This window comes from Sus scrofa, chromosome 18 (assembly GCF_000003025.6).
Source record: "Sus scrofa isolate TJ Tabasco breed Duroc chromosome 18, Sscrofa11.1, whole genome shotgun sequence".
Taxonomy (NCBI): domain Eukaryota; kingdom Metazoa; phylum Chordata; class Mammalia; order Artiodactyla; family Suidae; genus Sus; species Sus scrofa.
In genome coordinates, this window is record NC_010460.4 from 47,686,253 (window position 1) to 47,711,666 (window position 25,414).

Consider the following 25,414-nt stretch of genomic DNA (forward strand, 5'->3'; position numbering starts at 1 on the left):
CACCCTAAAATTCTTTACCCTGCCAATCTATCAATCAACTGTGAGGACAGTTAAAAATTTTCAGACTTGCTTATAAGTTTTCAAAAATTAATATACCAACACTTGGTCTTGGAAAAATTAAAAAAAAAAAAAAAGAGGGTAACACTGCCCTTTGAGCATGCAACAAAGGGGCAAAACAAAAAAGGGAAGAGGGTATGAGCTAAAGGAACAATAAGATGCAATCCAGGAAAAGGCAAAAGTGATTCTCAAGAAGATGGTGACAAGTGTACATCAGGTACAGAGAATAATGAGAAAGAGAAGAAAGAGAGAGGAGAGTGGAAAAGAGCTAATCCTCATTGTCCATAATAGTTAAAATCAAAAAAAAAAAAAATCAAGAAATCATTCACATAAGCATACCATTATAATGATAAGGAGCTAAGTGCCAAAATAATCAGCTAAGAAGTTCAAAGTAGTAGCCTCTGGGGAACAAGAAAGAGAGGTAAGAAGAACTGGGTAGCATGTTGGTCTTTCATCTATACATGCATTAAAATTTTTAATTTTAATATGAGAACCTACCAAAAAAATATGCCCCTCATATATCAAAGACCACCAGCTTAAATGCAGAAAAATCAGAATTACAACCATTCTTACAGAGCTCAAAACAAACACAACTTTTTCTTTGACAGCAAAAGCCTGGGAAGACCAGGCTGTCCTTTGATAACGCGCTTCATTAAATTCTTCTCTGTATACATTATGACATGAAATGTATTTTAATAAAACATGCAATTAAAATATAATGCTTAAAATCAATATTTAAAACAAATTTTTAACTTTCAAAAGATAGGTATATTCTTTGCCTTCACAAGTGTAAAGGTTTAATTTTAACAAAAGGAAACTTTTTAATCTGACTTAATTCATCATAAAACTGCTTCATGTTCATTTATAGCCATATTTGGCTAGTTTAAGCCAAATCATTTTTCTTAACTCACACACCACTGACTCCACTCCAACTTGGAAGTGGGGCTCAAAAATCAATGACTTGTAATTAAATATAATTCAGATTACAGTATCATTATACCAAATTGACACATCCATGTAAAAATATAAGCTACTGGAATTAGCTATCAAATTGGGATATTTTATTCTTATCTCACTCAGCATTTAGGCTGTTTGTTCTCTTCTACTTATTATCAGCCTGTAAAGCACTGAGCAAAACATTACATAAAGTAAGTACAAGGCACTGCATTAAAAATAGGCACACACTCACAAATATACACATATTTGTCTTTTTAGAGCCGCACCTGTGGCATATGGATGCTTCCAGGCTAGGGGTCGAAACGGAGCTACAGCTGCCGGCCTACACCACAGCCACAACAACACCAGATCCTAGCTACATCTGTGATCTACACTGCAGCTCATAGCAATGCCGGATCCTTAACCCACTGAGCGTGGCCAGGAATCAAACTCGTGTCCTCATGGATGCTAGTCAGGTTTGTTACCGCTGAGCTACAATGGGAATGCCAAGCACAAAAAAAAATATTTTTGATGCTGAATACGAAGGAAACATTCTCTTCTCAAAGGTATTAATGCCACTCAACCACGTCTCCCGGGCAGGACTTCTCAGGTGAGAAGAGAGGGGAACAAACAGTCTTCGCACACAGGGCGTCCCCCTATGGAACATCGAGCACAATCGACAAGAAAAGACAACTTCTTTCTATGCATCCAGGTGAAAACCCTGCCCTACTGATTATTTCAAAAGTCTCAGAAATTTAGAAAGTCCAAAGTGGTCCTAGCTCAGCGAGAACAGCCATATCCTATCCAAAACGAAGAGACGGTTTTAGGCTTCGACCTCACAATGCTTATGTGGAAGCCCTCCTGGTTGTGAGAAACTTGAGAAACACGCAATATGTTCAAAGTGGTAAAGGAACCCTCTAAGGAGATGGCAAACTGACCACCGGGCGCTGGTACCATTTTAGTCTTTTCTCATTGTCTCCTGATGGTGGCCGTCAACACCAGACACAACTAGGTGTCCTTGCCAGCCCTTCGCTTCTGACTGAGCTGGATGCCATGTAACACAGTGAACTAAAAAGACAGTAATTTGTGTCTCTTGTAATTTTTAAAAGGTGACATAAAAAATAGTTTCAAACGCTGCAGAAAGTCTTACAAGTCCTTTTCTATAATGGTGGTTTTCTGCTTTTAACAGAATTTCCATCACATGCTTTGGTTTGATACAGGTGCATTACTGGTGCAGTTCACACTGACACCAGTGGACAGATTCACCCAGCGGCCTGGCGACAGCTGGCCGGCACTCACTCCCATTCGCGCAGCCCAGACGCAATCCCGGGGGAATCGCACTGTCCTCACCGCCCTCACTCCCGTGTCCACAGCTCCTTCCTGCCTTTCAGCGCCCTTCTTCCTGCTCTTACCCCAGGTTTTTCAGTATGCTCAAACTTCCCTGTTTCCCCCAAACCAGCAAAGCCCTAAATACTGCTGCCCTTGGGTTCGCTCACATTCTCTATTTCAAACCTTTACTACCTTAGTCAGATGATTTGTCAGCAGGGAAAGGAAAAGGGGCGACCACTTAACCATTTACTGAAAATCCCCTCCACCCACAGCATCCAATACATGGGCATCGTCCCGCACCTCTTTTCCTCAAATCTCACAAGAAAATCTGCCCCTGGTCCTCTAGGAAGTGACTGCCTGTGGGACAAATCAAGTCCCTCCCACCGCTGTTGACCAGGACCCATGAGTTACTCCTCTCCTGTAACTTCAACATGCCTTCATTTGCTATCCCCATATTTGTAAACACTGGAGTTCCCTGGTGGCCTAGCAGTTAAGGATCCAGTGTTGTCACTGCTGTGGGGTGGGTTGATCTGTGGCGTGGGAACTTCTGCATGCTGCAGGCTTGGCCAAAAAAAAAAAAAAAAAAAAAAAAAAAAAAAAAAAAATATATATATATGTTAATGTTTTCCTCACCCCTAATATTTTAAATACCTATTTTGAACCCCATTTCCCTTTTAAGTCACAGCCTCCTCTCTTCTTCTCCGCACATCAAGCTCCTCTAAAGAGTAGTTCACCAGAGTTTCCACTGTAGCCCAGTGGGTTAAGGATCCAACTGCAGCGGCTCGAGTCACTGCTGAGGTGTGGGATCAATCCCTGGCCTGGGGCAGTGGGTTGAGGATTTGGCATGGCTGCAGCTGTGGCACAGGATGCAGCTGCAGCTTGGACTGGATCCCTGGCCCCAGAACTTTCAGATGCTTCGAGTGCAGGAGGAAAACGAAGTGGGGAGGTAGTTCCTCCTAGGCATCTTCTCTTCAGTTCTCCACCTTGCCATTCAGCCTCTGCCATCTGTTACCGAGCTTCTCTAGTCGCATTCTCCTCAAAGGCTGGGCAACGAGCGAGCTGAAAATTCAGTCACCTATTGGCACCACACCCTGCCGGAGAGCAGACCATCTCCGCTGTCGGTGACCCTCAGATTTTCATTGAATGAACTCATCCGCTTCGAAGGCTTCAGCTAATTTCCATCTGAATATAACTTTCAAATCTTAGTACTCACTTGTTCTCCAGCTGCCTTCCCCTTGGAATCCCAAAGATGGTGCCCTTACTTTACCATTTTCAAAACTACTCACTCACCCAAACTAGAGATTCTAGTTCTTGTTATTATGACATCACTATTTATCCATTCTCCAAAGCTTAAAATCTCAGAATCATCCGATTTTTTTTCTTCTCCCTAACTGTGACATTGCATTCTCCTCAAAATCCTTCTCATTCTATTACATAAAAGTCTCAAATTCATCTTTATCACAATTCCCAGTCTCTGACCTTTGTTTTTTATCATGTCTAGACTATTTGAAAAGCCTCTTAACTGGTCTACTCATCTCCAATCTTTCCCCATCCTAGTCCCTGCTCCATGCTGTGTCCAGAAGTATCCTGGTTAAAGTACAGAGCTCATCCAGAGAAAAGCTAAATCTACAAAGATTTTTTTTTTTTTAAACAGATCAAATAGTGCTATTCCCAATTTGCTCTCACAATGTAGTGAGAATACATTTTTACTGAACTAACCACTAATTAATAAAGCAGTGAAAAGCTCCACTTCTTTATTATAAGAAAATATGTAATATTATAACTGAACCAGCACAATTGTCAGAAAGTGGTTTTTATACAATAAGCACTAATAAGCATGAAATATGACTACAGGATCACTGCCAGATTGTATTAAACATGCAAATTTTTTAGTATCTTTTTTAGTATCCTTCAAACTAGATTATTTTAGAATAAATTTCATTGGTAGTTTTTTCAAGACAACACTTATTTTATATACGCACTTACAAAAATACAGAGAATTCAAGCCAGATCCAACGATAGAGTGGTTTTTAAATTCAGCCATAATGGAGGTAATAGAAGAAAAGTACATCATCTTAAGCAACTGACTCAAAATCCAACTCTCGTTCTCCTCCACTGCTATCATTTTACTTGGAGCCACCACCATCTCTTGCTTATTTACTTCGGCAGTCACTCAGTCCCCTTTCACTCCAGTTCTCAACAATATTCTCCAGGGTGGCTACAGACCATCCTTTAAAACATAAACAGATTTTTTTACTCTTCTGCTAAACCTATCCAAAGGCTTCCCACTGCTCTGAGGAAAATACCCGAACTCTCGACCACGACCTAGAGAGCCTTCAGGATGTGGCACCTTGGTGCCCCTCTGAGCTCATCTTTCACAACTCTCTGCCCCGGTGCACTCGTCTCCAGGCACACTGGCCTCCCTTCAGTTCTTAACATGCCAGGTTAACACCATTTTCTGTTCTCTCCTTGAAACAACCCTCCCAGATTGCCACGTGCCTATCATCATTCTCTTTGTTTCTGTTCCAGTACAAATGTCACTGCCCCAAAAAGTGAACCCTAACACCCAGTCTCAACTAGCGCCTCCCTAATCAGTGTCATTTGCACCACAGCACTCATCTGAAAGTACCCCTGCTTGCTGTCTGTCCCCCTGACTAGAAATCGACTCACTGTTCTGTCTGCTCCAGCACAGGACCGTCAGCTGACACTCAGAAGGCACTCAGATATTCAACAACAAATAAACAAACACATACATGCTACTGTCTCAAAGTTCCATCTCCCAAGCTTCAGAGTATATTTTCTTGCTTAATCTCTGTAAAGCTATCCCATGGAAACAATAAGCTTGACATGCCCAAAGCTCATCAAATTACGTCCCAAATCTGGTCTCCTTCTGGTATTCCCTATCTCAATTAACGGCACCCAGAACGCCTGTTCAGTCTCCTTTCCTCCCTTTACCTAGTCTGCCACTAAGACCTTTCAATCTGATATGCTGCAAGTATTTCCAATAACCCCTTTTCCTTTACCTCCACTGTCACTGCCTTAGTTTATACTCTCATCCTTTCTCACCTTAACTTCTGAAACCTTCTATTTATTTTTCTTACTCCATGTATCCCCAATACCATCATCAGAGTGAATTTTCCAAAATACAAATATGAGCGTGTTTCCCCTGGTCAAAATCACTCACTGGTTCTCCATAACCTATAAAATTCCAATTACTTAACATGGCATAACGGCCTCACATCTCCTCCCTTAGCTGTTCAAACATCCTCTCGTACTCCTCCTTAGAGGGAACCTTCTACTTTCAGCCACACCAGGGCATTTGCTATCCATAAACCCACTGCTCCACACGGCTTTAACGCCATCGTCAGGGTCTCCGATGAAGCCCTTCCCGACTCATCCTAGCAGACCGAGAGCACACAGCATTCCCTGCACTGTACACAGTGCAGCTGATCCTCATTATTCACTGATTCTACACTGGTGAATTCACCTACCCGCTAAAACTCACCTTTTAACTCTGAAGTTCATACTCGCAGCGCTTCAAAGTCATATGCAGACAGAGCAGAAAAAGGGGAAAAAAAAAAAAAGGCCCAATTTGCGCATCCCCAACTTAGGACCAGTGATGCAACACTTTGCTTCTTGTTTCAGGTCTCAAACCAAAAATGAGTATCCTTTTCATGGTTTGTTTAGTGCCACATCTTCCACATTTCTGTGCTTTTTCATGGTGATTTCACTATCTAAAATGTCCCCAGGTATAGTGCTTAAAGGTTATCCAGTGTTCCTGAGCACAGAGAAGTCTGGTAATGCACTCTACAGAGAAAATACAAGTGTTTGATTAGCTTTCTTCAGGCACGAAATTATAGGGCTATTGGCTATTTGGCGTGAATGAATCGTCGTGTATATATCAAGGTGTTTTAAATAGAAACGTACATAGAGCAAGGTGATGTACTGACCAGTTAATGAAAATGTGTTCAGAGAATCACAGGAACCTAACTCTAGAGTAAAAAGTACTCTAGAAATAATAGCTCAGTATTCCCTAATTCAGTGTTTACAGAGAACTTACAGAACAAAACCACCACAAATAATGAGAACTGACTGTATTTTCATTTACACATCTGCCTCCACCACAAAATTAACGGGTTTTCTGAGGGCAGAAAAGGCATCTTATTTCTCTCTGAACTCTAATGCTTATTATTGCACCAAATACACTGCAGTTAATCTTTACTGCATGTAATTTAAAGAACTGTGGTTCCTCACTGTTGTAATGTGATTTTGCCCTATATATTTAGTCTTTGTGGTAAGATCCCCACACTGCTCCCTGCCCCAGGGAGGCCTTGCTCAGCTGATGACCTGAACCTCATCCTTCATCCCTGCCCTTTCACCTCTTTGTAGAAAAAACAAACAAAAAAAATCACACTAAGTTGAAACTTAAAAAAAAAAAATCACAGTTAAATGGAAATGCATTTCCAGGTATTTAATTCCCATCAGGTCAGTTAGCCTCCAGGAGCTTAGATCTAAACACTAAGAGACAAGGTTGCAGACACAATGGAAAGCTGGGCACATGGGCCTGCACGGTCTCCTTCCTGAGGTCCCACTGATAGGACAGAATCCACACTTTTTTAAAACACCCACAATACTAGAAGTGAGGTAGAAGAGAAATGAAAGACAGATTAGAAACCAGAAACTTTAGGAAATTTCCACAAGTTAGAAAACAGGTGAAGAGGACTGCACAGCCAGCAAAAAGACGGATCTGAAAATCCAGAAGTAATTCCCTCACAAAATGCCTAGAAATGCTAACAAAAATAGCAAAAATGTCCACTCGAGTACAAAAAGAAGTCCTCAAGAAACTCTCCATGCTGGAGTTCCCATTGCGGCTCAGCGGTAACAAAGGTTCCTAGTATCCATGAGGACGGGGGTTTGATCCATGGCCTTGCTCAGTGGGTTAAGGATCCAGCACTGCTAATAGCTGTGGTGTAGGTTGCAGACGTGACTCAGATCTGGAGTTGCTGTGGCTGTGGTGTAGGCCGGAAGCTGCAGCTCCAATTTGACCCCTAGCCTGGAAACTTCCACATGCCGCAGGTACAGCCTCCAAAAGACAAAAAAAGAAAAAAAGGTACAGCCTTCAAAAGACAAAAAAAAAAAAAAAAAAAAGACAAGACAAAAAAAGAAACTCCTCAGGGGCCAACATGAAGAGGATAAAAACAAACTGCTAAGCAGGTGCTCAGGTCACAGCTCCACGGGGTGTTTGCAGCTTTCATTACCTTGAAGTTCAGAGGCAGCAGTTCAGGCCTTGGTCTGCTCAAGAAGAACTGCCAACTTCATCCCCCCCACACAGAGCAGGGACCTTACAGGACTAAGCCCCACCCTGTAAAGGAATGGCCTGCCAAAGATGTCCCTGTTGGCCAAGGAAGCCAAAGAGGAAATGAGCCTTTCTCAGCTTGGGCTTTGTATTAGGAGGCATGTATCACCTGCAAATTTACAACCACAGCCTTCTGTCAACGACTCAGGCTCCGACATACCTACCTAGTTCAGAAAACTCCAAGTAGGTAAAATTATAAAGGTGCCAAAGAAAACCCTCAGCAAATCTCCCCTGGAGGAATATGCCCCATATCCAAGCTGCACAGAATCCCTCGAATAAAGCCTAGCCAAGCATGAGCTCACAATTCAAGAATCACAAGAACACAAGAGGGGAAAAAATAAAGACAGATAATTGAGGACACAAGAAAATAATACTGTCATAAAGGAAATCAGGTAAGATTGAAGAAACCTTGTAACCCGAGATATTAGAGGTAAGCGTGATTCTTCCCAACAGGATTTTTTCTGGGCCTCCCTTGAGAAGTACCTTTGTGCTCAAATATTCTTTTAGAGTCAATAATTACTACGTCAAGTTGGAAAAAAAAAAAACTGACCCACGTTTTCTAAGACACATGGCATCATTTTAAGATTTACAATACACTACCCCCCAGGGTAAGTACCGCTCCCCTGCGCTGGAACATCTGGAAACTGTAAGGAGATTTCTGATGCCCCAGTGGCTGTGGTGGGAAGCAGGGGCACCAAGCATCAAGTGGTGTTACGCACAATCCCACATGACAAGGTACAGTACTGCCCAAAAAGCCAATGACCGACTGGGGAGACATACTTTGCTGATGTAACTAAATCTGAAACTTATCAGTGAAGAGATCTGTGAGGACTGGGAACAGAAAATTTTAGACTTTCATTGTACATTCATCCTTCTATACTATTTCATCTCTGTTTTTCATCTAACAGTTATGTTTTTAAAAATTAAAAATAAAAGGAGTTCCTGTCATGGCGGTAATGAGCCCAACTGGTAGACAGGAGGACACAGGTTCAATCCCTCGCCTCGCTCAGTGGGTTAAGGATCTGGTGATGCTGTGAGTGACCTGTAGTGTGGGTCGGCAGCTGCAGCTCCTGCTCAACCCGTAGCCTGAGAACTTCCATGTGCTGCAGGTGCAGCCCTAAAAAGACCAAAAACAAAATAAAAATAAATTCATATAAATAAGTAATGGGAGGGAGAGGTAGCCTGTCCATCAGTCAACATAAATCCCTCCCTTCAGAAAAACTGGGTTGTTGATCGCTCCAAGGCTAAAAAGCAGTCATATGACTACCCTGGGATTCCTAGAATCACAGAAGTGCTCTCCAAGCATTTAGTACCTCGTAGCTAAAATACTCCCAAGAATTAAAACAGGCTTACGATGGCGGTTGTGTGCTCATGTGGTGACGACCTGAAACCGCATTTGTGAGGCAGCAGCTGCAACACCAATGCTCCCCACAGCTGACAGGAGCCCAAGGAAGGAGGCAAGACTCAAAACAGTAGCTCACTACATGGAAGTCGTGGGGCAGGATGGTTCTGTGGTACAGCTGCTGAGTAAACAAATGAAAGCCTCTTTCTAACAATCGATTTATCAGTGAGGCAGATCAGTTTTAGACTGATGGAAGGCCAATTAATGAAACATTTGCACAGATGAAAACGGAAGATTGAGATCTAAGGGAGGTATACTAGAAGGAGACAGGAAACATTTACTACAAAAAGCCTTACACGTACTCCAGAACTCCGCCTCTCAAAGATCACACACACACACACACACACACACACACACACACGATTTGGATCCCTCGCCTCCTGACTGCTACACAGGTTTTCTATACTTTTGCTTCTCTCCCTATTCCTTTCTTGTACACAGAGTAGCTAATACAGCTGACTTTTGAACAATGGTGGTTTGAACTGTGTGGGTCTACGACAGTGCTACACACTCTGTGGTTGGTTGAAGCCACAGGTGCCAAGGAAACCCAGATGTAGAGCCCAGCAATAAATTACTGACAGATTACCAGCTCCTCCACCCTACCCACCCACCGTGTTATTCAAAGATCAACTGTATAGACAGCCATACTGCACTTACATTTTACTAAGTGGTCAATATGTTTACATCAATAAGTTGAGGCAGGCTAAGGAAAAAATTAACTGGTTCTTAACGTTTTTCACTTATCATTATGAAACCACTATAATACCTTTTAAAATACCTTTTTGATAAGTAGCTGTTGTCTGTAGGGCAAACAAGAAGCAGGGATAAAATTATTCTAAAAAACAACTCCTAGATGTTTTTTTCTGGGAGTTAAGCATTTCATTTAAATAAACTTGCATAACAGAAAGATTACAACAGTTGCAAATACTGTCAGGAAAAAAAAAAACCCAAACTTGCATTAAAAAAAATATATAACAGACTCAAATATTATCAGAAAAAAACCTGGGTTCAAGAACTAGCTTGACCCAGACCTGGGACTTGAAGCACATGAAAAAGCCTTCTTACAAAAAAAGGTACCTAAGAAATCACACTGAGAGGCCCTCAGAATTTGGATACAGGGTGAAACCTCAAGCATTTAGTAAAAGAAAACACAAGATACACAGACCTAGCTTAAGAGGTGGGGGGGAACAACACTCTAAGTAGAAGTTTGGGAAATATCTGTCTAATCAAAATGTCCAACATATAGCCTTAAGATAAGAACACAATAGAGAGATCAATGACAGTCAAGTGTATTGTAAGCTGTGGGGATAAAAAGTATTAACAGAAAGGCAGTACCTGGCCAAGCCTAGAAAAAAGGAATAAATTGATGCAGGTTTCCAAAACTGCCCAGGGGAGAGCTGGCCTCCTCCACATTCCAGGGTTTTTCAATCTTGGCACTACTGGCATTTTGAGCCAGATAAGTCCTCGTGATGGGGGAGTGTCTTATGAATTGTTTAGTAGTATCCTTGGCCTCTATCCACTACACACTAAAAAAGAAGAAGCGCCCTATCCCAACTGCGGCAACCCAAAATCTTCAGATATGACCAAATATCCCATGGGAAGCAAAACTGCCCCCTTAAAGACTCAGTGGTATATTACAAACAATGCCAAGAGAAGTTCCCGTTGTGGCTCAGCAAAAACGAGCCCGACTAGTATCCAGGAGGATTCGGGTTTGATCCTTGGCCTCGCTCAGTGGGTTAAAGATCTGGTGTTGCCATGAGCTGTGGTGTAGGTCACAGATGTGGTCTGGATCCCCCTCTGGTGTGGCTGTGGCATAGGCCAGCAGCTGTAGCTCCGATTGGAGCCCTAACCTGGGAACTTCCATATGCTGCAGGTGTGGTCCTAAAAAGAAAAGAAAAAAAAAAAAAAAGAAAAAGCAAATAGATGCACCAAGTGAATACAATTTGATGTTTCTAGCATCAAAATCACCTCACTTTTCCTGATTATCCAGTAAATGTCTCACAATAATTTGCTTTTCTAGATAAAGTATTATCATGACTGCAAAAGGCATCTGCTATACAGTTTTGTGAATTTAAAAAAGAACAAGTCAGAAAGACCCAGGACCATACTTTACATAAGCTTTCTTTTGTCTTTTTGTTGTTGTTGTTGCTATTTCTTGGGCCGCTCCCGCGGCATATGGAGGTTCCCAGGCTAGGGGTCGAATTGGAGCTGCAGCCACCGGCCTACGCCAGAGCCACAGCAACACGGGATCCTAGCTGCACCTGCAACCTACACCACAGCTCACGGCAACGCCGGATCGTTAACCCACTGAGCAAGGGCAGGGACCGAACCCGCAACCTCATGGTTCCTAGTTGGACTCATTAACCACTGCGCCACAACGGGAACTCCCACATAAGCTTTCTGATAGTAAAAATCAAATCACAGCCTCCTCCTATTTCCCCACAGTCTCTAGCACTGTTTTAAGTGTTTTTCAGGCACCTGAATCTTTTTAAAACTTAAATACTCCTAGTTTAATATTCCTATCTTCCTCTGTCCCGGCAGGGTCCTGACTTTCTACATTTCCCCTTCCCCCATTTGTACAGCTTCTCTGCCCCCCCTCCACGACCGCACCCACAAGGTGCCTCCACCAGCTCCCGAAAACACCCTTCCTTCCACAGTTTATCCCTCAGGGCCAAAGGAAATTTGACTTATTAATTAACACCGAGGTAAGTGGTTTCAAAAGAACTTTTCTATTCTTTCCTTTAATAATAATAAAAGAGATCAAATATAGTTGAGAAGAACGTGCCCGAGTTTACAAAAACTACAGAACCTAAATGAATGTTTAAAACTAGATCAGGGTGTATTGTGAGAAAAGATCCCCAAATCCTTTGCTAGGAAACCCCTTGAAAAACTTCAAAATTCCTCTATATGCTCTTGGTCAGCCACAGTGAATTCGTCACTTCCCTAGACGCACCCCGGCCTCGCCATTCGCTCTGCCGCCTCTGTCTTCCTCACTCTCACCGCTTCGCCTTTACATCACCACTGCGAGTCTTTTCCTACTGCCTCTTCTTCCCTGTGACCCACTCAGCCTAAGGCACAGGTCATGTTTAATGACAAAACTGCATCAGAAAAACTCGGCGGGGGGGTTCCTGCCATCCGGGAAAGCTTAAATTTCTCTTTTAAAAAATCTATCTGTCCCTCTGTTCAACTGAATTCCTCCATTTGCTAAGACGAACTCTGTCCTAAACTACACTGATCTTACTTTCTAAATACGGAACCACATATCTCATTCCCATCTAAATGCCTTCACTCATGTTACCCCATCAATGATACTCTTTTTTTTTTTTTTTTTGGCTATTCAATGTCTAATCCTTTGATGACCCCTTCTTGCTTTTTCAGAATCCAAGTTTTAGAGCTAAAAGGGATCTATAAGGCTCATCTCAAAATTAATGCAATCAAGAGATTAGGAAGTCCTTCCCTACAGATGAGAGTTTATTTTTTCTTTTCTTTTGTCTTTTTCGGGCTGCACCCGAGACATACGGAAGTTCCCAGACTTGGGGTTGAATTGGAGCTACAGCTGGCAGCCTACACCACAGCTCACATCAACACCGGATCCTTAACCCACTGAGCAAGGCCAGGGATCACACTTGCATCCTCATGGATACTAGTCAGATTTGTTTCCTCTGAGCCACGACAGGAACATCCAAGAATTTATTTTCTTAACTCTTTCAAAGTGTACAGTCTGCTGCACATAATAAACCAATACTTACATGCTAACTTGTGAGGTTTCCTAATTTTTTCAGTAATATTAAACACTGCCCAAGATCATGGAACAATGCTTGGCTAAGGGGGACCTTTTTCCCCTTAAACTATAAAATGTAACTGTTTTATTAGGTGAAATTCCAGTACCTACATATACACACACACACACTGATTTGCTTTTGGTAGAGAGATACTGTTGTTTCCGCAAATATTTTGGGAAAGAGAGGCGGCAGGTTTGGAAGATAAAAGGGAAACAAGGAGACAGCAGAGAAGGGGGAGAAGATATTTGCGAGGTACTCTTTCTAAAAAGAGATAAAAACAGACAAAACAAATTCCCAGCCTTGATTTAGAATCATGGTCTGCTGGGAAGGAGAAAGAGAGGTGAGAACGGAAGGACCATCAGAGCCAAGTCAGACGCAAACTGGCATGAAGTTAACCAAGGCTGGAAAGGAACTAACTATAAACACCCACTTGGCTATAGACAACTAAGTGAGTTAAATAAAGGTTACTAAAAGTTGGTGTTTTTATCTCAAATATCCAAGTTATACTATTTCTAAAACAACAGAAACAGAGGTTGAGGTCAGTATCCTTTAAGTGAAAATAAGGAAGGCTCTGAATAAGCCACCCTAAAACATGCTTCTTAGGATTTATGAGGCATTTCCTGGTCCCCCACCCCAAGACTGGAAATCCTGAAACATTTCTTTCAAGAAAGCAGTGGTAAGTGGAAACTACCTGTATGGTACCTAGAATTTCCAAACTTCACTGCATAAAATGTTGATAATTTGTTTGATATATTTAATATTTTAATTGGGAGGATGTTAAAAGTTTATAAGGTTTTTTAAAAGGATTCATTCACAATCTCAGACTCCTTAACCGTATTTCCCCCATAACATTTTTATTTTTTGCTCTTTAGGGCCACACCTGAGGCATATGGAGGTTCCCAGGTTAGGGGCTGAATTGGAGCTACAGCTGCCAGCCTACGCCACAGCCACAGCAGATCCAAGCTGCATCTGTGACCTACACCACAGCTCACAGCAATGCCAGATCCTTAACCAGCTGAGCGAGGCCAGGGATTGAACCCGCAACCTCGTGCTTCCTAGTTGGATTCGTTTCCACTGCGCCACGACGGGAACTCCTTCCCTCATAACATCTTAAAATCCTTCAAGGAAAATTTCCCTCTCTTGGGGTTTTCAAGAACACAATGATAAGAACGGTGATGGCATACTGTGATGGCTTTGGCTGTTTGCCTCACAGGGTATCCAATCTTCTTAAAACGTGGTTTGTTTTTTTTTTTCATTTATCCCCCATTCTAAAAGGCTACTATTTAAAAAACAAAATGAAAAATATCTGAATCAACTTTATAAAATAATGCATGACCATCATTTAATTTCTAAAATAAACAAATTCAATGAATTAAATTTCTCTAAGTCAGCCACCCAAGTTTTTTGTTGTTGTTTTGGTTTTTTTTGCTTTTTAGGGCCACACCTCTGACATATGATGTCCCAGACTAGGGATTGAATCAGAGCTGTTGCTGCTGCTGGCCTACACCACCACTACAGCAACACCAGATCTGAGCCACATCTGCAACCTACACTACAGCTCATGGCAATGCCAGATCCTTAACCCACTGAGCAAGGCCAGGGATGGAACCCAAGTCCTCATGGATCACATCCTCATCAGATTTGTTAACCACTGAGCCACAACGGAACTCCTACCTGAGTTTTTAATACCAAAGTCCCAGATAGGAGGATATAAAATAGATGAATAAAAGGGCAAATAATTGTGTTCATGTAAAGTTAAATTTCCCCATAAAACATTTTATTAAATGTATGCAGACACACATACTCTAGGCAAAATAAAAAGACAAATCCACCTGAAGACACTCACTCCAAACACTAAAGAATTCCTATTATATGATACAGGACTATTACAACCACATTACAAGCATGGTCATTTTCTTCATTCAAAACAAAATGCTACATTATTAAACACTATTTAGACTTTTAGAGGGAAAGCAAGAGGAAAAATTAGAATTACGTGAATTTTATAAAAATTTTAGACCATGGTGGAAAGACTCTTTGAGGTCACACAGTCATCTTTCCACCCAATATTTAATTTCCTTTGTAAACACACTGAAATGTCATAAAAATAAGACTTAACTTCAGTCAACGGCATCTAATATTTATTGGACTACTTTAAAAGCAAAGTTTAAAAATATTTACTAAATGAGACGTAACTCTTACACTGGAAAGAAAAAGTGAAACTTATGAATCAAGTAACGGCAACTGAAAACACGTTTCTTCAACAAATATCATCCACTGTATATGCAACACGGTACAACACCAGAGAGTCACAGAAGGGAATGATACCGACCCTCTGTGCAAGCACCTCCGCTGTATCATCTGAGTAAAAGCTTATCCCAGCTCTTTGAAGATGTTATAATCCCTGTTTTAGAGATGAGGTATATTGCATTCAATGGTAACACCAGAATTTCTGCTGGCAAGTTTACTGTTTGCATCACACAGAGCTCTGTGTTCTGAACAAAATAGAAGAGCTGGAAGTTAGAAAAACTAGAATTATAACTCAGTCTCTTACCTCTCTTGCCATCCTGAATAAGAAAATAATAAAGTACCCAGTTTCAAGAAATTACTATTTAACTACATAAGAAACAGTAAATTTTTTTTTTTTTTTTTTTTTTTGCTTTTTAGGGCCTCACCCATGGCATATGGAGGTTCCCAGGCTAGGGGTTGAATAGGAGCTACAGCTGCCAGCCTACACCACAGCCACAGCAATGCAGGATCTGAGCTGCGTCTGCAACTCACACCACAGCTCTCGGCAATGACATACCCTCAACTCACCGAGCAAGGCCAGGGATCGAACCTGCAACCTCATGGTTCCTAGTCGGATTCATTTCCACTTCGCCATGACGGGAACTCCAAGAAACAGTAAATATTTTGCTAGTAAGCAACACTCCAAATATTATAGTTAATGAAAAGCCAATGAAAAATAACTCAACCATTAAGCTCAAAATAGCAATAAACTATTTATAGTAATATCTTATAATTTGTAATCTGTCATTACAGTGTTAAAAGAACATTTTCTAAAACTTCCAAAAATTTGGAAATAACTGTGACATTAGCTCTTACTGTATCATCAGATGAGAAGCTATCTATAGCCTTATGAGTCCTAAGAACCTGGGAAGCTTACATTATTTGGAAAAAGGGCCTTTGCAGATATGACTAAATTAAGGATTCTGTGATGGGGAGATTATCCTGGATCAACAGGGGGGCCCTCAAGTGCCATCATATGTGTCCTTATAAGAGAGAGGCAAAAAAGAGATTTCTCTTTTTCACACCCAAGAAAAGGTGCTGAGAAGACTAGAACTGAGGAAGGTTTGAAATTCTGCTCTTGAAGACTGGAGTGATGCAACCAGAAACCAAGGAATTCTGGCAGCCATCAGAAACTACAGAAGCAGCGAGGGATACAGTCTCTTCTGGAGCCTTTGTCTTTTCATTTTATCTTTTCAGTGTCTGCACCTGCAGCACACGGCAGTTCCCAAGCTAGGGTCGAATCAGAGCTGTAGTTGCTGGCCTATGCCACAGCAACTCGGGATCTGAGCCAAGTCTGTGACCTACACCACGGCTCACAGCAACACTGGATCTCCAACCCACTGAGCTGAGGCCAGGGATCAAACCCGAATCCTCGTGCATCTTAGTTGGGTTCGTAACTGCTGAGCCACAATGGGAACTCCCTCTTCTGCAGCCTTTGGAGGGAGCACCCTGACTTTGGCCCAATGATACTGATTTCAGATGTCTGGCCTCCAAAACTGTGAGAGAATAAACTTTTTTTTTCCCCCACCTTTTAGGGCTGTGCCCACAGCATATGGAGGTTCCCAGGCTAGGGGTTGAATTGGAGCTGTAGCTGCCAGCCTACGCCACGGCCACAGCCATGCCAGATCCGAGCTGTGGCTGTGACCTATACCACAGTTCACGGCAATGTCAGATCCTTAGCCCACTGAGCAAGGCCAGGGATGGAACCTGCGTCCTCATGGATGCTAGTCAGATCTATTTCTACTGAGCTACAATGGGAAATCCTAAACTTTTGTTTTATGCCACCAAGTTTGTGGCAATTTGTTACAGCAGCCAGAGGAAACTAATACAATCATTTGCTTTTAATTTTTAAAAAAAACTGTTGATGGGAAAATGAGATAATGTGTGGAGAACACTTAGCAAAGTTCCTAAAACACAGTAAACTTGTACTGCTGATGCCATCAGGATACTAAACCAATTATGTCTAAGTTCTAAGCTCTGGGTAGCAAGAGAAAAAAAATAAGATGTTCAAACAGTAAAACAGGGGAATATATGCACACAACTCAGGAGCTAAAACACACGAATCAGCCCCTCATATGATGTGCACTTAACAGCTGTGTCAGTGTTATGTTCTAATTTGTCCTGCACTGAAAGGATAAATTGTGGATGAGGCCAGCCGATGAGAGCTTATTGGGGGGAGGCAAGGGTAAACATTTATTAGCAGAGAAGAAACAAAAGAGCAAGGAAGGACAGAGCATGAAAAGGAGCAAAGCAATGGAAACCAATTAGATGTTTGTAGAGCTATCATCTGGCTGAAGCAGAGACCAAGCTGAGAAAGACCTTCTAGGGTGAGTTATCTAAGTGGTACAATGTCTTAAAACCTATGTTGACTGATTTGATAATTAAAGAGAATATGCTATAGGACGTATTGGCTCTTGGAGACTCTAAAAATATAAGTGTGCTCTGACCCGACACCAGACTTACTAAATTAGAACCCTTTGGTGTGGGATAACTCTAAAAGATTCTGATACCCATCTAGGTGGAGAATTTCTACATCAGAGTCAATTCACGGCAAAAGACCTACAGAATTAAAATACCACAAAATATGTAATGTATCCTCACAGTACGCATGCAACTAAATTAAGAGCCTTTTCCTAGGTTAAAACTCCTCCCCAGCTGTAACCCCTCCAACCACAGACTTTCCAAAATCCACGCCCTCACTTTTTACTCTTCCTTTCTTAAGTACATGGGCCCTGAACTGCTCAGTCATCTTTCTCACACCTTCTCACAATTTTTTTTTCTAGGAAAGTTCCACTTTCAGCTGCCTCCCCATCTTTCCACAACATTTACTGTTAGACTAAGATCTAACAATATTTTATGGAACAAAAGAACCATGTAAAAGTAAAGTTCCATTAATATACCATATTATATAATAAACAACTATAAAAGTGTTCTACGACCATTTACTGCAATAAAATCCTAAGTACAACTATCAAGTAAAATTATAAATCACTTTATACAAGATTTTATGCTTTATCCAAAAGCATAAAATTATGAAGTGGCTATCAAAAGCTAATAAACTAAGCACTGTTCACTTCAATCTGTACTTAAGTGCTACTAAGTAGATAACAAAGTACAAGGCTCTGAAAAGTTACAGAGTATATGGAAAGCTCAGTGATTTAAAAACAAACTTCACCAGCACTAGGGTAAAAGAAAAGGTGATCTGGGAAGGGAAACTGACTCTGAACCTAAAAGGAATACCCTTTATGTGTGTGTAGGGTTGGGGTCAGGGTCGGGGGTGAGGGGGTGAAGGGTAGGGTGTTTATATCTTGCTGTCTTCATGCTAGCCTGGGTTTATTTTATGACTGAAGCCAAAAAAGAACACAAGTTAGTGTTCAGATAAATGTCTGCTCTTCCTTGTCCTATAAAACACCTACACCAATTTATGTATATTCCCAGATATTTCTATTTACCTTAGTACTCTGTAGAAATTTCAATCACATCAAATTCTATTAATTTATACTTCTACCAACAATGTGTGAGGTCACTGTTAGTCTCTATCCTCTTCAAAATATTATCAAATTGTTTTTGATCTGTCAATGTAACAGGTGAAAACAGTATCTGGCAGTTTTAATTTGTAATACTTATATTGTGCGTGAGGTTGAACGTCTTGACACACATGCTTAACAACTATTTGAATTTCCTTTTCTGTGAAATATCTGTTCATGATCTTTGTCCACTTTACGGCTGATCTCTTATCAATTTGCAGGTACTCTTCATAAATTAAGAAAGTTAATCTTACATCTGTAATACAAGTTGTAAATATTTTTCTCAGTTCCTGCATTATCACCATGCCATTTTATTATTTCTTTCCTTCATGTACATATTTTATTATCCTCAAACAAATGGTAAATTCCTTCCATGAAAGGATATTTCTTTTGCATAAACCCAGGTCAGTGCTTTTCAGATCTTCAAATCTCACACAGAAGCAAAATTTAAAAGAGGGGGTACCAGCCTTTTGGAGGGTGGTCAAGTGTGAAAATGAATTATCATTGGAGCACCTACTTGGGTTGACTACCCGACCCTATTTCACATGATTACAGCAAGTACAACCAAGTTCTAATAACACGGCATAGATCGTCATACAGGGGAGAGATGTGAGCTGGATGAATCTGTTTCCTGTTTCTGGGCAGTGCAGGGGAACATTAGGAGATGCTGGTGGCCATATTTTCCATAAGAGAACTAGGAAGTGGTCATTTATAGCATGAGAAGACATGAAGCAAATGCACCGCGAAAAGAGAGAAAAGACAAAGTGTGTCCTCCTGGCACTGGAGTTCCAGAGTCCCAACCCTTGGATTCTAAAGGAATCCTGCATCTTTACAGTAAATTTCACTCCCAGTTGGAATGGATTTCTATCACTTACACTCAGAAGTGGCCTACTCACTACAACTATCATCTACTCATATCATTTCAAAGAACATTTTAACACCAAAGCCTTAGGAGGGACAGAATCTCAGGATTTTTTTTTTAAAGAAATATTTATATTTAATGTCAGCTGTGTGCCAGGTAAAAGTCTAAGTTCTTGAGGCTTGCAATCTAGTGAGAGTATACAGATATAAAAACACATTTTCAGGAGTCCCCATTGTGGCTCAGTGGTAACAAACCCAACTAGCATCCATGAGGATGCAGGTCTGATTCTTGGCCTCGCTCAGTAGGTTAAGGATCTGGCATTACCATAAGCTGTTGTTTAGGCTGCAGATGCAGCTTGAATCTGGCATTGCTGTGGCTGTGGTGTAGGCTGGCAGCTACAGCTCTGATTCAGCCTGTAGCCTGGGAACTTCCATATATCGTGGGTGTGGCCCTAAATAAATAAATGAAAATACATTTTCAGATAGTGATAAATGGTTTGCAGAAAAAAAAAATTAAGGTAATGGGATAGAGGGAAAAGAGGATGGTGCCACACTGACAGGGTGGTTAGATAATAATCCTTCTCTGAGAAGATAACTGAATTGAAACCTGAAATGATGAAAAGGAGCCAGGTTTTAGGAAGAGAATTCTGGGCAGAGAGAACAGTCCTAGGTCAGGAGTAAGCCATGACACTGTGGGGGGGGGGCAGGGGGGAAGGACAGTGTAGATGGAGTATAGTGACAAGAGAGAATGCTAAAGAAGTGGTAAAGGAGTAATTGATTTAAGAGGAAAAGGTGTAAAATGGTAGATCATATACAGGAAGGCAGTGGAAAGGATTTGAGAATAACTTGAGCTTTACGGTAAACTCACTACATTGTCTTTCTCATTTTGCTTTGCATCAGTCGTAACTTTAACAGACTCTTAGAAACTATTCTCCAAGCATTAACACAATGTTGAGGTTAGCCAGGAATGAATATTTCCTAAGCAGAAGAGAACTCTTCTTGTAGATTATAATTTTTTTTAAGGAAAAAAAAATGCAAAGCCATCTTATACAAGAAGAATCTGGGATGACAGGATGATATAAATGACTTCAAATTCTATCCTGCTTACTATATACTGTGAATGAATCTACTAAAATCAAAACTGTATGAAGTTGTTAAAGAAGAATTTAAGATCTTTCCAAGCTACTGTAAACCTAACATCCTTTGTTTGCTGAGTTCACTGTTACTGAACTGGACATTAACAATGTCAAATAGTCAGAAGAGAAAATTAGAAACTAAACTTATTTCTGACTTTACTGTACCTCCTGAGAATAGATACAGCTTAACGATCAACAAAGCTGCCAGTTCTAATCTTATCTCTTTTATTACAATAAGGAAGAACTTCCCCTCGGTGGCGAAATTAGGTACAAGGGATGCTTGTACCAGTATCTCTTTCTCTGAAAGCTTTTTAAAATAGGAGACTAATCAATCAGCTTAAAGAGGTCTGAATACAGTACACGTTGCAGAAGAGCAGTGTTCTCTCTAGATCTTTCCAGACCACTAATATTTATGTACACAAAGCACGTAACGGAAACCTGCATGGCTTCTAAGATTAATATCAGTAGAGTAAGATCTTTGAAAGCTCTAATTTATTTATGAATCTCATTTTTCACTATGTTAGATATTTAGTTAGCCCACAGAGCTGTAGACCAGAAAGTAGACGGCGAATAACACAATCCATAAAGAGTGGTATTTTGTGAGTGTGCTGTGAGTTAAAGACATAAAAGTCATTTAGACGCCTTGATCAAGACTTGATTCTGAGTGCATCCTCCTCAACACACTTCCAGCAGTTTGGCAAAGTGCCCAGGGATGATTAGCAGCCATGTATGGGGGGGGGAGCAATACAGGGCTGTCAACCTAAATTGTAAAGTCTCCCCCCAGTGGTCACATACAAACAACAGGAAGACTAGGGAAATCATTGCAGCTTCTGTGAGACTGACCAAAAATACTCTATGCAGAACCTGGCCCCTACAACGGGAAAAAAAAAAAAAAAAAAAAAAATCAAACCTTTAATTTAATACTAGTGCCATGTCAATAGAGAGACCTCATAGGCTTCTCTGCTCTTATGATATTCATAAGTGTGAACACTGTTTCTGGAAGGAAAGAACCAAGAGGCAAAACAAACCAGCACAGTTTTTCCCTGTATGAATGTTTAGGAAAAATTTAATGATATCTTCAAGCAACCCATTTGTTTTATCTAATTCAGGTGTTCATTCCTCCTGAAATAAATATCAGCGCATCCTTGAAAGTCAACTACACCTACCTGAGGTGGAGTTCTGATACAAGTGTAGCCACTTACCAAATGACTCACCTTGTTAAAGAAAATTATCACCAACGCTAAAAAATCTTATACCCAATTTGCAAAATATTCCTTAAAAAATACCCACCTAGAACTAGGCAGTATATAACACAGTAAGTGACATCAAAAGTTCCAAAGGGTCCTCTTGCCTATTTTAATATTTATTTTCTTGGTATTTTTATAATTAGGGAGTCTCCGACTAGCACTAATATTGCATTATTTGTAACTCTCAGCAATAATTTGTTGATGTTACTTTTAACAAAGCTTGGATGTCAAAAATGCGAAGGGCATTTAATGAAAATCTCAGCTGTCTTCTGCTAACCATTCATTATTAAATGGTAGCGTATACAAAGGCATGGTAAGTTCTCAAACAGCTTCAAGTTAAAAACAGTACAGGTAACACACAGAGTCCTGTAATTATGACTTCTTGGTTATCCCAAGCTAAAAATGGGAGGGGGGAGGCAGAGAGACACAGGCTGTGTAGTCTTCTGGAACAATTTCAGCCTGAAATGAGACTCAGGAAAAATGCAAACTGCTCCCACGAATGTTTAAGAAAAATATGATTCGTTTAAAAAAAAATCCAACAGTTGGCCAGAGAACAAAAAATGATTCTGTCTTCCACAGAACTATCAGCCTTGCTGAAGGCCCTATTTTTTCCAGTGCTCATTTAATCTTGAATATATAAAGAAGAGAGTCATTTTGAAATTCCAAATGGAAAAGGAACCCAGTGGCATCAATCAGAAAAGGACACACACAGACCCCCACATGTTTTTTCATAAAGATATTTAGCATGCAATCTCTACAGGACAAAACCAGGGCTATTAAAAGTGTTACCACTTGTATATTATGTAACCCTAGTCTAAACTAAAAGCAGCACAGACCTTAAAAAGTAACACATTGTGCAAACATGTATTTAAACATACATTTAAATATATGACAGATCTCAGATACCAGATGACCTCAGGATGACACAACCCATGAAAGTTGTTTGCTGTAATCAGGCCTCAGAAGACATGACTATAATCAGGCCTGATACCTTATCATAATTGCACAGCAGATGCCTAAAATAAGCAGTAATAGCGTGAGATCCGTTGTTTCACACATGTACCGCAACTATCTCCGCATTGGTAACAGAGTGTTGCCTCGCCTGAAATATTCGACCTGCATAAGTTTCTGAACGACCATTTCAAAGATTTCTCGGGAAGACATGGCTGCTAAATCCTACTCCAATTGAAAAGCAGTTTAACGCACCTCCAATGTTCCAAGGCGTATTACAAGGAGGCCAATTCAGGAGGCATAAAGTCAAATTCCAACACCCCAAAGGCATAGAAAAGGAGTAAAATGTAACCAGCTGTTTGTAAGTCAGGCGGAGAATTTTCCTGAGATTCCCCACCAGCCTTCAACTCCGTCCCTCGCCTGCCCCCAACCCTGCTTACATGCCCCAGCTGATGGAAGTTGAACGGATGGAATCACGCGCTGTAATCCCAGGAGCTGCGGAGACGGAGACGAAACTCCCAAGAAAGTGTTAAAAAAAAAAAAAAATCCTTCTGCAAAAAACACCCACCAACCAACCATCCACATCCTGTCATCACAACGACCGTAAGATCCCTCAGTCGACTCGACTCCCTTCCTGGCCCTTCACCCCGCCAAAAAAACAAAAAAAAAAAAGAAAGAAAGAAAGAAAGAAAAAGAAAAAGCCCCAGCACCTTTCGGGTTCCAGACACGCGTACCCAGAATCGGAAAGCACTGCCTCGGCCGCAACCGCCTCCGGAGCCGCGTGTGCTCGGCCCCCAAGCACTCTGCTCAAACAACTGGAGTCTCGTGCCTCGGAAGTAGCGGCAGGACTTGCAGAAAGCCTCCTCCCCCAACGACTCGGGGCTGGGGAGGCGGCCCGAGGTCGGCTGCGTCGCCCCCTCCCGAGACGGACCCCGGAGGTGTCCGTCACGGCCGCCGCCGCCCCCGGCGCAGCCCTCCATTCACGCTTTCCCACCGCTCCCGCCGCAGAGGGGGTCCGCGCCCCGCGCCGCTGCCCTGCGCCCGGAGGGCCCCCGCGCGACCCCAGCCCCAGCCCGGCCCCCGCCGGGGAGCACGCTGGCGAGAGCCGGGCGCGGCGCGGCGGCCGGCGGCATGGGCCAGGCACGTTGCCGCGCTCCGCCCGCCCGCAGCCCGGGAGCCAGGGGCCCGGCAGAGCGCGTCCCTTCCGCGCGGCCCGAGCGGAGCAGCCCCCGCCGCCGCCCGCGCCCAGGTGCCGAGGGGGCGGGGCGGGCCAGGGTCCCCGCGTGGCCCGCAGCCGTGAGCAACAGGGCGCCCCCGCAGCCGGCCCCGCGCGCGCCGAGACCGTTACCCGAGCGACGTGGGGCCCCGGCAACTCACCGGCTCGCACCTCGGCCGCCTCCGCGCCGCCGCCGCCGCCGCTCCCGTCCGCCGGCCGCCGCTGCTCTTCCTCAGCCGCAGGCGCCGCCGAGCAGCCCCATCTACAAACTCGCGGCTCGTAGTTGGGACCTGGAAAGGCGGCTCTCGCTCCCCTGCGCCGCCCTCCCCCTCCGCCCCCTCCCTCGCGCCCCACTCCGCCCGGCTCCGGTCGCCGGCGCCGCCGCTGCCACCACCGCGCGCGCGGCCAGCCTCTCCTCCGCCGCCCTCCTCCGCCGCCGGCCGGCCGCCGCCCACCTCCTCCTCCTCCTCCGCCTCCTCCCGCCGCTGCCGGGGCGCGCTCCCTCCCGGCCTCGCGCGTGCGCCGGACGCCGCGGAGCACGCTCGGGCGCGAGGAGGCGCCACCGCCTCGGGGAAGCCGGCCCCGCCCCTCCGGCCGCGGCGGGGCGACCAGGTGGAGCCCCCTCCCCGCGCCGGCAGACGGCGCCCCGGCCCGACCGCGCGGCCCGCCTCTCGCGGGGCTCCCGGGTCCGGCCCCGAGCCGCGCACGCCCGCGCGCGAGGGTCCCCCAGCCCCAATCCCCACCGGATCTTCCAGGCCGAAATTGCAGCTGTCACTCAGCATTTACCGAGGAGCAGGAGACTCCACCGGGCGTAAAAGAGGCTCCTCCCAGCCCCTTTCAAGAGTTTACATTCAAAGAACCCACCAGCCGTGGGGCCCAAAGGATAAAAAGACCTCGAAGAAAAAAAGCCTCTGGAAAATCTCCTCCCTCCCCCTTCACACACGCACCTCTGGTTTTGATGTGTATTCAGCAGGTTCTACGGCGCTGTGTCCTCCGTGAATTTCCTCCCGGAGGCCCAGCCAGGGAGTGTGATGCACACCCGAGGAAATGGACGGACACTAGCTCTTTTCATAGCACCGAGGCGCCCGTGGCACCCCCGGAGCCGGCTTTGCCGAACACTCCTGGGACACCAGTTGTTGAGCTCCCTCCAGACACCCGGCCTTCGCAGACCTCGGAAGTGGGGCTGCGCCACCCTTTCCACCTGGACTCTGCCTCTGCGGGGTGCATGGTGAACTGGGATGAGTGTCCGGGTGTGCAGATGACAGATTTTGACAGGAGCGCAGATTTAATTTTTCAGTTGAAAGGAACTGAGCGATGCGGTGCTG

The 25,414-nt window shown here is 43.2% G+C and overlaps 1 protein-coding gene across 9 annotated transcripts in view; it reads right to left on the reverse strand.

Annotated features, from left to right (window-relative positions):
• MPP6 (membrane palmitoylated protein 6) overlaps window positions 1-25,181 on the reverse strand; it is a 121,887-nt gene extending 96,706 nt beyond the window's left edge. For 2 of the 9 annotated variants that reach the window (XM_021079248.1, XM_021079250.1), the window contains exon 1: window positions 24,251-24,428. The gene's annotated coding sequence lies outside the window, so the exon portion shown is untranslated. Of the gene's footprint in view, window positions 1-15,194; window positions 15,507-23,583; window positions 23,733-24,250; window positions 24,429-25,036 lie in introns of those variants that run through there. The other 7 variants (XM_021079254.1, XM_021079247.1, XM_021079256.1 and 4 more) reach the window with 6 other exon arrangements.